The sequence below is a fragment of the Chenopodium album genome, chromosome 11 (genome assembly GCF_948465745.1).
Source record: "Chenopodium album chromosome 11, dcCheAlbu1.1, whole genome shotgun sequence".
Taxonomy (NCBI): domain Eukaryota; kingdom Viridiplantae; phylum Streptophyta; class Magnoliopsida; order Caryophyllales; family Amaranthaceae; genus Chenopodium; species Chenopodium album.
In genome coordinates, this window is record NC_137844.1 from 14,414,526 (window position 1) to 14,426,430 (window position 11,905).

The following is an 11,905-nucleotide window of genomic DNA, read 5'->3' on the forward strand; positions in this document are numbered from 1 at the left end:
CACTTCTTCCAGTTCGCAAGCTTAGCGATTATTCACAACCATCCCTGACGGATTTCCCACATCTTGCTCCTACACCTAATCTCGATGGAGTACAATTCGAGATTAAACCTCAGTTCATTACTATGATCGAAAGGAAGCAATTTAGCGGAGCTAAAGGTGAAGATCCAAATTTTCATATTGCAGACTTTTGCCAATATTGTAACACTATTAGGCACTTTGGGGTCACGCAGGACCGAAACAGGGAGATTCTTTTTCCCTTTTCTTTATGTTCTAAAGCTAAATTATGGTATAATGGATTGAATAGAACTACACTTGGTATTACTGACTAGGATACTCTTGCTTTGAATTTCTATAATAAATATTACCCTGCAGAGAGGATAGCTTTGCTAAGGAGTTCAATCCAAAACTTTGCCCAAGAGTCAGATGAGAGTCTATATGAAGCTTGGGAAAGGTTTAAAGATTTGTAGAGAGAATGTCCCCACCATAAGCTAGCATAGTGGCAGTTATTTCAAGCCTTTTACAATGGGATTGGAAATTCATCTAGGACGATCCTAGCTTCAGCAGCTAACGGGAGATTTATGAATCTTAATGTAGATGTAGCAGGCTAAGTTATCGAAGAGATGACAATTCACAATTCCCATTATAGGAATCCTAGAGGCTTTGCGAACAAAGGCAAACATAGTGTCGATTTCGTATCCTTTGTGCAAGCTCAATTAACATATATTTGTCAGAAATTAGATAATCTTAGTGCTGTTTATCCTACTACTATAGCTAACGTTTCTGCTGTCAATAATAACACTAACGAAGCTTTTTGTGAAAATTGTGGAATTATAGGGCATTGGGAACAAAATTGTAGGAATTCTGTGGAGCAAGTTAATGCATTCCAAGCCTATAAACAAAATAACCCATACTCCAACCCCTATAATCCTAGCCTCCGGAATCATCCATACCTTTCTTACCGGAGTAACAATGTGCAAAACCCCCCAACTCCACAACCATCACAACCACAAGCACCACAACAACCACAGCAAAAATACTACCACCCCCCTAACCAAAGGACCCAATCACCAACTCCACCTCATCCACTGACCATGCCTTGTCAGAAATTAGAGCGATGTTAGCTAATATGAAAAATCACATGTAGAGTAGAGATCCACAAATTGATTCGATCTTATCCCATAATAAAATCATGGATAATCAAATTGCGCAACTTTCCTCTACTCTACAAACTCGCCAGTAGGGAGCTCTACCATCGCAGCCAGTACAACCCACGGATCATGCTAATTCAATTACTCTGAGGAGTGGTTCACACTATGATGGGCCTTCTATGCCAAAAGATGATGAATTTGTTACAACAACAATTGCTAATCCTGATTCTCTTGTACCAAGTGCTAATGTTACTAATCCTGCAGAGCCCTAGGAAAAAACTAACTCTTTTGATGTTTATTTGCAGGGTAAACCTCAGGATAAGGGTGGAGATGTGCATGGTCCAGTTATCAAACTTCCATTCCTTAATAGACATTTGAAGAACAAGTTAGATAAGAAATTTAGTAAGTTTTTGGAGGTTGTGAAAAATTTGCAGGTAATAGTTCCTTTCACTAATTTAATCACTCGGGTTCCTGCATATGATAAATTTATGAAAGATATTTTGACTAGAAAAAGGACCTTTAACGAGGTAGAAACTATAGCTTTTACAGAGGAATGTAGTGCTTTATTGCAAAATAAATTCCCTCATAAATTAAAGGATCCTGGTAGTTTTTCTATCCCTTGTGATATTGGTAATATCTTCATTGATAAAACATTATGTGATTTGGATGCTAGTGTTAGTGTTATGCAATCGTCTGTTTGCTCAAAGCTGAATATGGGTGATTTAAAAGTTACTAATTGTAGACACCAAATTGTGTCTCCCCAAAAACCAAACCCAGTGATGAATATCTTTTCACGTCATGAATATCGAACAAAGCTAAATGTGAAAGAGTCTCGTGAATTCCTCTGTTTTTAATAAAAAATACTTCTTCCTGTTTTCGAAAATCTTTCTTTTATACCATGTTTATAAAAAACGTATAGACCAGTTTAGTTTGGTCCATGATAAGGGTCCAATAATTGTGTAGTTGGATAGGGCTTGAAAAGACCTTTCCAACAATATATTATAAGCCCAATTCCGATGAATAATGAGGAAGTTATGGCCAAAATACTAAACTGGGCCCAAACCGAATTTTACCTACGGCCAAATGATCATGTGGAGGGTCCAAAGGTTTAATCCCATTCCTAAACCAATTAGGATTAATTAGAAGCTTCTATAAGTTTTTAAAAGATATTAATTATCCTTTTTGAAAGATAAAGATCAAAGAGTTTGAAATTGAATAAAACTTCTCTTTTTGAGAGTCCTTGTTCTGTGCGAAATGGAATATGTTCAGATATTATTTTTGTGCCTCATAATTTTTATCCAAATATTATATGGTTGGATATATGTTGAAATTATATTTCCAATGATATATTATAATATTAAATCCGAGCTATAATGGAAAAGATATGAAAGAAATACGGAACTCTATCCAAAACTGACATCTTTCACTATTTTGGCCATATCTTTTATTATAAAAAATATTTTAATCTGATTAAAATTGGGTTGGAAAGTAGACTTCAAGAGATTTCCAACGACATATTATATGACTTATTTTGACTTCTGGATCAAAAGTTATGATAAAAACAAAATCCGTAAAAAACTGTTTTTATCGCGACGCGATAATCCTATCGCGCCATGATACTTTTTATCTTGCCACGTTAAAAGGAATTTTAATCCGATTTGAACGCTTTTCTAATCGTTTACGGTCGTTTTTCTCTATAAATAGGGTCGATTTCCTCCGTTTTAATCACCAACAAGCTTGATCATCAACAATCATCTTTCTATTCTCTATCTCTCTCAAAGCTAGAAGCTTATTCTTTCTCCCTCTTTCTAAACCTAGCCTTTTTAAAATACATCATTCCTCATTCACTAGATTCAAATACACACATAGACAAGCTCGAAGTTGCCTTCGCCCCAGACGTGAAAGGTTGATAATTTCTGAGGGTTTGGTCCCAAATCCCTATTTCAATTATTTAAATTAATTGTTTGATTTAATAATTTCATTGAAGTTACTAATGTGTGTATTATTTTGATAGAAAGAGATAAGAGGCAACAAAGTGAGTAATTTCATTGCTCTATATCTTTAGAAAGCATGATTAGATTATATTGATTCCTGATATCATGTTAGGATGTTATTTATTGCTTTCTAGTATCATGCTTAGGTTGTTTCCTACTTCTTCTATCATGTTAGGGCTAAAGCTTTGATCTTTTAATGTTTAGTGACATGCTAGAATTTGTTATTAATCATGTTAGTATCATGCCTAGGATCTTGCTAATTATATTATGGTTTGATGAGATTATTATTATGATGATGATTGTTGTGTCAATATTATAATTATTGTTGCTTGATATATTGATGTTATTGCTTGATCACGCCCTTTCTTGCAGGTTTAAAGGGAATTTGTACTTGAAATCATGCTTAATAAGATAATTAATAATTTTTTTAGGTTAATATGATTTTGATTCAAGTGATCGCCAATAATAGATTTGTTTGTGCATTAATAATCAACCAACATAGATTAAATATATTTATGATTAATATATTGATTGTATGTTAGTCAGAAAGCGCACATGAGTATGAGAAGAATAAAGTAGATGCCTATTTTAGGGCAGGTTCAATCTCTTTTAGGTTGGATTTATACCTTCATCCCCGAATATCCAGTCATGGTTCAGGACCACTATGGAGTTAGCGATCACTAGGATCGTGAAGGGGTGTAACCTTCACCCTGTGAACAGGTTACAAGTTCTTAAAACTTGTTGGCGACTCTTTTACTCTAACTTATTTCCCTTTGGATGCCACCATACTTAAGTGTATGATCACAGTGAGGCTCAAGTGTGGGATGGTTGAAATATTCCCTACACTAATATTACCTTGCAAATGGTAGACCGTTCTGTTAAATACTCATTAGGTATTTTAAAGGATGTTCTTGTTAGGGTAGGTAAATTTTTTATCCCTGTTGATTTTGTTGTTTTAGACATGGCAGAGGATACTCAAATTCCCATAATTTTAGGTAGGTCTTTCCTCCACACTGCAGGAGCCATTATTGATGTTAAAAATGGAAAAGTAACCCTTTTGTTGGAGATGATAATATCACTTTTAATTTAGGGAAAGTTTTGAAAGGTCCTATGTTAGAGGAAAATTGTTGCTTAATTGATGTTATTGATGTGATGGATGTTATTTGTGAAGATAGCTTACCACAGGTTCTTGCAAGGGATCCCTTGGAGGAAGTTCTTTGTGGTGAATTTGCTACAGATGATGCAGGTATTTGGAGTAGAGAGATGGATGTCATAGAAAAAGCTCTTGCTATAGAAGAACTTGATCCTAAAGAGAGAAAGAAGGTAGTAAAATTAGTTCAGGAATTAAAACCTGTAGAGGTTAAGAAACCTGAACTAAAACCTCTCCCTTCTCATTTAAAATATGTTTTTCTTGATGAGCAGGAATTACACCCTTTGATCATTAGTACTGCACTTGATGACCCACAAACTTCCCAACTTCTAGAGATTCTTCGAACCTACAAAAGGGCAATTGGGTACAGTATTGATGATCTCAAGGGTATTAGCCCTGATTTTGTTTACACAAGATATACTTAGAGGACAATTACAAGCCATGCATTCAACCCCAAAGGAGGTTGAATCCTAACATGCAGGAAGTAGTCAAGAAAGAGGTTATGAAATTACTTGATACAGGTATTATCTATCCTATTTCTGACTTAAAGTGGGTAAGTCCTGTCCAGGTAGTTCCTAAAAAAGGTGGGTTGACTATTATAAAAAATGATAAGAATGAATTGATTCCCACTTGAACTGTTACAGGGTGGTGTATGTGCATTGACTATAGTAGATTAAATATCACCACTAAAAAGATCACTTCCCTTTCCCTTTTATTGATTGAATGCTTAAAAGGCTAGCTAATCATAAGTTCTTTTGTTATTTGGATGGGTATTCGGGATTTTTCCAAATTTCAATTTACCCTGAAGATCAGGAAAATACTACATTTACATGCCCTTATGGTACTTTTGCATATCGTAGAATGCCCTTTAGTTTATGTAATGCCCTTGCTAATTTTCAATGTTGCATGATGAGTATCTTTTTTGATTTCATAGAGTCTATCATGAAAGTCTTTATGGATTATTTTAGTGTTTACGGGTCTTCATTTGATGCATGTCTTGGTAATCTTGCTAAAATTTTGAAAAGATGTGAAGAATGCAATTTGGTTTTAAATTGGAAAAAGTGTCACTTTATGGTGATAGAGGGAGTAGTTCTTGGTTATATTGTATCTGATAAGGGTACATAAGTAGATAAAGCTAAGGTTTTTGTGATTGAGCAATTACCTTCACTAGTCAAGGGGGTTAGAAATTTCTTAGGTCATGCGGGGTTTTATCGTCGCTTTATCAAAGATTTTTCTAAAATTGCTAAACCACTAACTCAGCTTTTATTCAAGGATGCCCCATTTGATTTTACTGACGAGTGTCTTGAGTCTTTTAACAGGATTAAGCAGGCTTTGATATCGGCACCTATCATATGTGCTATCGATTGGAACCTTCCTTTCGAGATCATGTATGATGCCAGTGATTTTGCATTAGGAGCCGTGCTAGGACAGAGAAAGAACAAAGTTTTGCATGCTATTTATTATGCAAGCAAAACTTTGGATGAAGGCCAAGTTAATTATGCCACCACGGAGAAGGAGTTTCTTGCTGTGATTTACGCTTTAGAAAAATTTAGATCATATCTAGTTGGTTCTAAAGTTATTATTTTCACAGACCATGCAACTTTAAAAGATTTAATAGCCAAGGCAGAAACAAAGCCTAGGCTTCTCCGTTGGGTTCTCTTGCTTCAAGATTTTAATGTAGAAATTAAAGATAAGACAGGAGCAGAGAATGTTGTTGTAGACCACTTGTCAAGAATTAGGTATGATTAGGGTAAGGATTCTCTTCCTATAGATGATTCTTTCCCTGATGGGCACTTGTATGCAGTTGTGGAGCAACACCCTTGGTATGCTGACTATGCAAATTATTTGGTGGGCGGTACTCTACCTCCCAATGTGTCCTACCAACAGAAAAGGAAGTTCCTTTATGATGTTAAACATTATTTTTGGAATGATCCTTTTTTGTTTCGTGAGTGTGCAGATGGATTATTTCGCAGGTGTGTTCCCGAACGGGAAGTTCACGGTGTCCTCACTAGATGCCACAATTCACATTATGGAGGACATCATGGTCCCACCAAGACGGTTGCAAAAATCAATGAGTCGGGTTTCTACTGGCCTACCATGTTCAAGGCTGCTCACTTTTTTGTTCAAGCTTATGACTCTTACTAGAGGACTGGCAACATCTTGCGGCGGCATGAGATGCCTCAAACTGGTATTTTGAAAGTTGAAATTTTTGATGTTTGGGGTGTTGATTACATGGGACCTTTTCTTTCTTCTAGAGGGAATCATTATATCCTTGTCGCCGTTGATTATGTAACTAAGTGGGTAAAAGACATTGCCACACCTACCAATGATGCCATGGTGGTCCATAAGCTATTCAAGAAAACAATTTTTCCTAGATTTGGAGTCCCTAGAGCTATTATAAGTGATGGAGGATCTCACTTTCATGAGCGGAAGTTAAACACCCTTCTGAAGAAATATGGTGTATACCATAGGACGGGTTTAGCTTACCATCCCCAAACTAGTGGCCAAGTTGAAGTTTCTAACCGTGAGATTAAGGTTATTCTAGAGAAGGTGGTGGCAGAATCTAGGAAAGATTGGAGTGATAAGTTAGATGACACCCTTTGGGCATATAGAACCGCATTTAAGACCCCCATTGGTACTTCCCCCTATAGATTTGTGTAGGGGAAAGCATATCACCTCCCAGTGGAATTAGAGTACAAAGCTTATTGGGCTATTAAAGAGCTCAATTTGGATGCTAAGTTAGCGGGAGAGAAGAGTCTTCTACAACTTAACAAATTAGATGAGTTTAGGTTGATGGCCTATGATAGTGCACGCGTCTATAAGGAGAAGACCAAGAAATGGCACGACAAGATGATCCTTCCAAGAGAATTCAAAGAGGGTGACAAAGTTTTATTGTTCAATTCTAGACTTAAACTTTTCCCAGGAAAGTTGAAGTCAAGGTGGTCGGGTCCTTTTACTGTAAAGAGGGTAGACAAATTCGGTTCTGTGGAATTATATGATGAACATGGTGGTGAGTTTAAGGTAAATGGTCAAAGGTTGAAGTTGTACCATGAAGGGGCTACAATTGGTGCGGTTGAATTACTTCACCTAATCGATTCCGTTTCATCTTAATCGACATATGGTAAGAAGGTCGTGCGGGACCTAGATAAACCAGCGCTTTGCGGGAGGCAACTCGTATTTTCTTGCTTATTAGAGTAGATTTTTCATGATTTTGTCTTTTGAGAGGAGAGAGGAGGGAATTTAATGTGTTTTAGAGTATTTTTGCACATGTTGGAGAAAAAGAGTTAGCCAAACTTGAAGAAAAGAGAAGAAAAACTTCGGACCTTAAGTGCTGTAGCGCGCCCAATCGGGCGAAGCTCCGCCCGATTGGGCTCGAGAAGAAGGTTCAAAAAATGAAGAAATTCGCCGGACCGGGCGCGAGCGTAAACGAAAAATTCGAAGACAATTTCACCCGACCGGGCGCGAGAGTTGACCAGTACGAAGTTGAAAATTTGCCCGATCGGGCGAAGCACCGTCCGACTGGGCGCGAGCCTAGAAATACGAAATTCACCCAGATCGCCCGATCGGGCGAAGGGGCGCCCGACCGGGCGCGCCTATTTCTCCCTGGCTCCCTCTTTCTTTCCTTCTTCTTCCTTTTATCCTTATTTTCTCTTTCCTCCATTCTTTCGCTCTCTAAAACCTTTAAATTCTATACCTTCTCTCTAAGATTTGCTCTTTATTTCTTACCCAAATCCAAATTTTTTTACATATTTCTTCTCCACTTTCATCCTCTACAATCCTATACCACCTTTGTTCAATTTTGAAAGAATTTTTTCTAGACCCACTTTCAATCATGACTACTAAGAGGGAAAGAACGCAAGGCGGACGCGGTTCGAGTTTAAGCTAAGCATACAACCCGGAATTGCAACAAGAAGCATGGCCTAATATCAAGATCACAACCACGACTCAATGAAACCGACTCATTAACCTCTACGAGCGTGAGGTAATACCTTCTCGGTGGTTACACCGAGACACTCTTGAATTTAGGGTTATTTGAGCAAGTTAAACATTTTATGAATGATATAGGAATGCGAAAATTCATTGATATGCATTATCCAACTTATTGTGAATTGACTTGTGAATTTCTTTCCTCATTGTATGTTGATCAAACGACTAATGGTCCGATTATGCACTGTAGGTTAAACAATAGAAATATTAGTTTAATTTATGTGGAATTTTGTAAATTGTTTGATCTTGACCCCCATCCCTCTACTCAATTGGATGCAAACTATAAAATGGAAGATATTTATGTTGATTTTACTGGTTTGCCTTGCTCGAACTCACAACACGCAAGTGCACGACCCTTTCACCACCCCGTCCCCAAAATCTTTCAAAGATTTTCGGGGACTTGTTTTGTAGCTCGTCATGAACCTCACAATACCCAAACCAACGAGCTAGCTATCCTAGGCCATTATGTTTATGGGTATGGGAAGTTAAACATTGCAAAATACATTATTTCCCACTTAGGTAGGCACGCCACCTCGAGTGCTGGATCGACTAAGACCCCTATTCGACTAGGAGGCCTCATTACTAGGATAATGGTGAAAAAGGAGGGGTTTAGTGAGGCTAGGAGTAAAGGGTTCACTAATTGTGGGGGGGGGGGGGACTCTCATGAACATGGCATACCTTCAGAGCTTGGATTGGGTCAAGTTTGATAATCAACAAATTCCCGAGTGGTGTGTGAGGGTAGGAACGACCTGTAGGGAATATTTCAAGCCATCCTACACTTGAGCCCCACTGTGATCATACACTTAAGCATGGTGGCGTCCAAAGGGAAGGAAGGTAGAGCAAAAGAGTCGCCAACAAGTTTTAGGAACTTGTAAACCGTTCATAGGGTGAAGTTTACACCCCTTAACGATCCAGGAGATCGTCAACTCCAATAGGTCTGGAACCAAGACTGGAAGTTCGGGGATGAAGGTACAAATCCAACCTAAAAGAGATTGAACCTGCCCTAAATAGGCCTCTACTTTATTCTTCTCATATTCATGTGCGCTTTCTGACTAATATGCAATCAACAGATTAACCCTAAACCTGTTTATCTATGTTGTTTGAATTTTAATGCACAAGCAAAACTATTATTGGCGATCACTTGAATTATAATCATATTAGCCTAAATAAGATTATTAATCATCTTATTAAGCGTGATTACAAGTACAAATTCCCTTTAAACATGCATAAAAGGTGTAATCAAGCAATAACAATAATAATACATCAAGAAACATAATAATAAAATCATCATAATTATTAAAACAATAATTATAACAATATCAACGCTAAAGCATAATAGCAAGATCCTAGGCATGATACTAACAAGATTAATAACAAACCCTAGCATGTCATTAAGCAATAAAAATCAAAGCTTTAGCCCTAACATGATACTAACATGATATTGATATGATATTAGAAAGCATAGGAAGCACCCTAAACATGATACTAGAAAGCAATAATAACATCCTAAGCATGGTGCTAGGAATTAATAAATAATAAACATGCTTTCTACAAGAATAGAGCAATAAGACTACATACTTTGATGCCTTGTACCTCTTTCTAATAACAAAATACACGCGTTAGTAACTTCAAGGAAAATATAAAATCAAACAATTAAATTAAATAATTGAAATAGAGATTTGGGACCAAACCCTCAAAAATTATAACCTTTCACGTCTAGGGTGAAGGCAACTTCGAACTTGGCTAGGTGTGTCTAGTGCTAATGTATAAGGAATTTTGTTTGTGAAAAAGGTTTAGAAAAATAATAAAAGAGGGAAAGCTTCTAGCTTTAGAGAGAGAAAGTGAGAGATGATGATTGTTGATTGTTGATTGTAGAAAATGGAGGTCCAAGGACCCTATTTATAATGAAAACAGTCCGGATATGATAAAAAAGGAATCGAAGTTCAAAAAGGAATAAAACACGACGCTGTCTCTGCAATAACCTCTGTCGCCGCGCGGCAAAGTGCAGCGCCTCGTGACAGAGTGCAGCGCCGCGTGACAAGCCTGTCGTCCGGCGCTGTAAGACAGTTTTTGCGGATTTTGTTTTTATCATATCTTTTGATCTAGAAGTACAAATAAGTAATATAATATGTAGTTGGAAAGCTCTTGAAGTCTAATTTCCAACCCAATTGGAATCAGATTAAAATCTTTTGTAGATAAAAAGATATGGCTGAAATAGTGGAAGGATGTCAGTTTTGGATAGAGTTTCGTATTTCATTCATATCTTTTTCGTTATAGCTTGGAATTAATGTTATAATATATCATTGGAAAGATAATTTCAAGATCTATCCAACCATATAATATTTGGATAAAAATTATGAGGCACAAAAATAATATCTGATTGTCTTTGAACATCTTTAAATTCGAATAGAATTAGGACTTAAAAAAGGAAAGTTTTATTCAATTTCAAACTCTTTGATTTTATCTTTTCAAAAAGGATAATTAAAATCTTTTAGAAACTCATAAAATCTTCTAATTAATACTAATTAGTTTAGTAATGGGATTAAACCTTTGGACCCTCCACATGATCATTGGGTCGTAGGTAAAATCCGGTTTGAGCCCAGTTTAGTATTTAGGCCATAACTTCCTCATTATTCATCGGAATTGGGCTTATAATATATCATTGGAAAGGTCTTTTCAAATCCCATCCAAATACACTATTATTGGACCTATATCATGGACCAAACTAAATTGAAATGCACGTTTTTCACAAATAGGGTAAGAAAAGAAACATTTTCAAAAACAGAAAGAAGAGATATTTTAATTAAAACATCCTCATCACTAGACTTTTCACACTTTCACCTCGTTCGATAATCAAATGACGTGAAAGGTATTCATCACTAGGTTTGGTTTTGGGGAGACACATTTGGGTGTCTACACTACTCCTTTGCCTATTTTTCCTCTTCCTAACCCTGAGTTGACTACCTTTCTCCCTGGCAAAAATCTTATATTTATGATATTTTAGTTGCCCATGCCCAGGGATAAGCACAACCACCATCACGTGCACCACAGCCACAACCCGAGGTACCACTACCTCCACCTCATGTATCTTAACCACCTCCTAGACCTGACCCCGAGACTATTTGGGACCTTTAGAGTATAAGTCAGGCCATAGGTTGCATAGAGAAGACCCAGGGAGACCTTAGAAGGATGGTAGGCTCCCTAGACCAGAGATTGGGGTATGTTGAGAGGAACCACAATAGGGCCCTCTTTTCTGATGTATGATAACTATGTTCGTCGTGGTGCTATTCCTGATGATGCTATTTACCCGGACTGGTACCAGCCACCACCCTAGGGATATGTAGATCCCACCTCCCATGGCATTTACACTGATTATTCCTTTTTTGTCGGCTATGGCCAAGACTTTCTTTTTGAGGGGATAGGGGGGGGGGGGAGGGGAATGTAACCCTAATTATTTTGGTGGTAGCTCTTCTGGTGGTGCAAGTGGTAGTGGAGGAGGATTTGAAGCGATGGATGATGATGGTGAGGATTAGCCATGCTGGGCTAATTCCCAAGTAAATGAGGACATTGTCTGATGTTGGCTTTGGGGAGATTTTTGGATGTAGGCATCTTTCTTCTTCTCTTTC

At 37.3% G+C, this 11,905-nt stretch overlaps 1 non-coding gene across 1 annotated transcript; it reads right to left on the reverse strand.

Moving 5' to 3' along the window:
- Nucleotides 1–383: 383 nt before the first annotated feature.
- On the reverse strand, nucleotides 384–491 carry LOC145569711 (small nucleolar RNA R71). The gene has a single exon (XR_014096257.1). It is a non-coding gene; the product is annotated as a small nucleolar RNA R71 (small nucleolar RNA).
- Nucleotides 492–11,905: the final 11,414 nt, after the last annotated feature.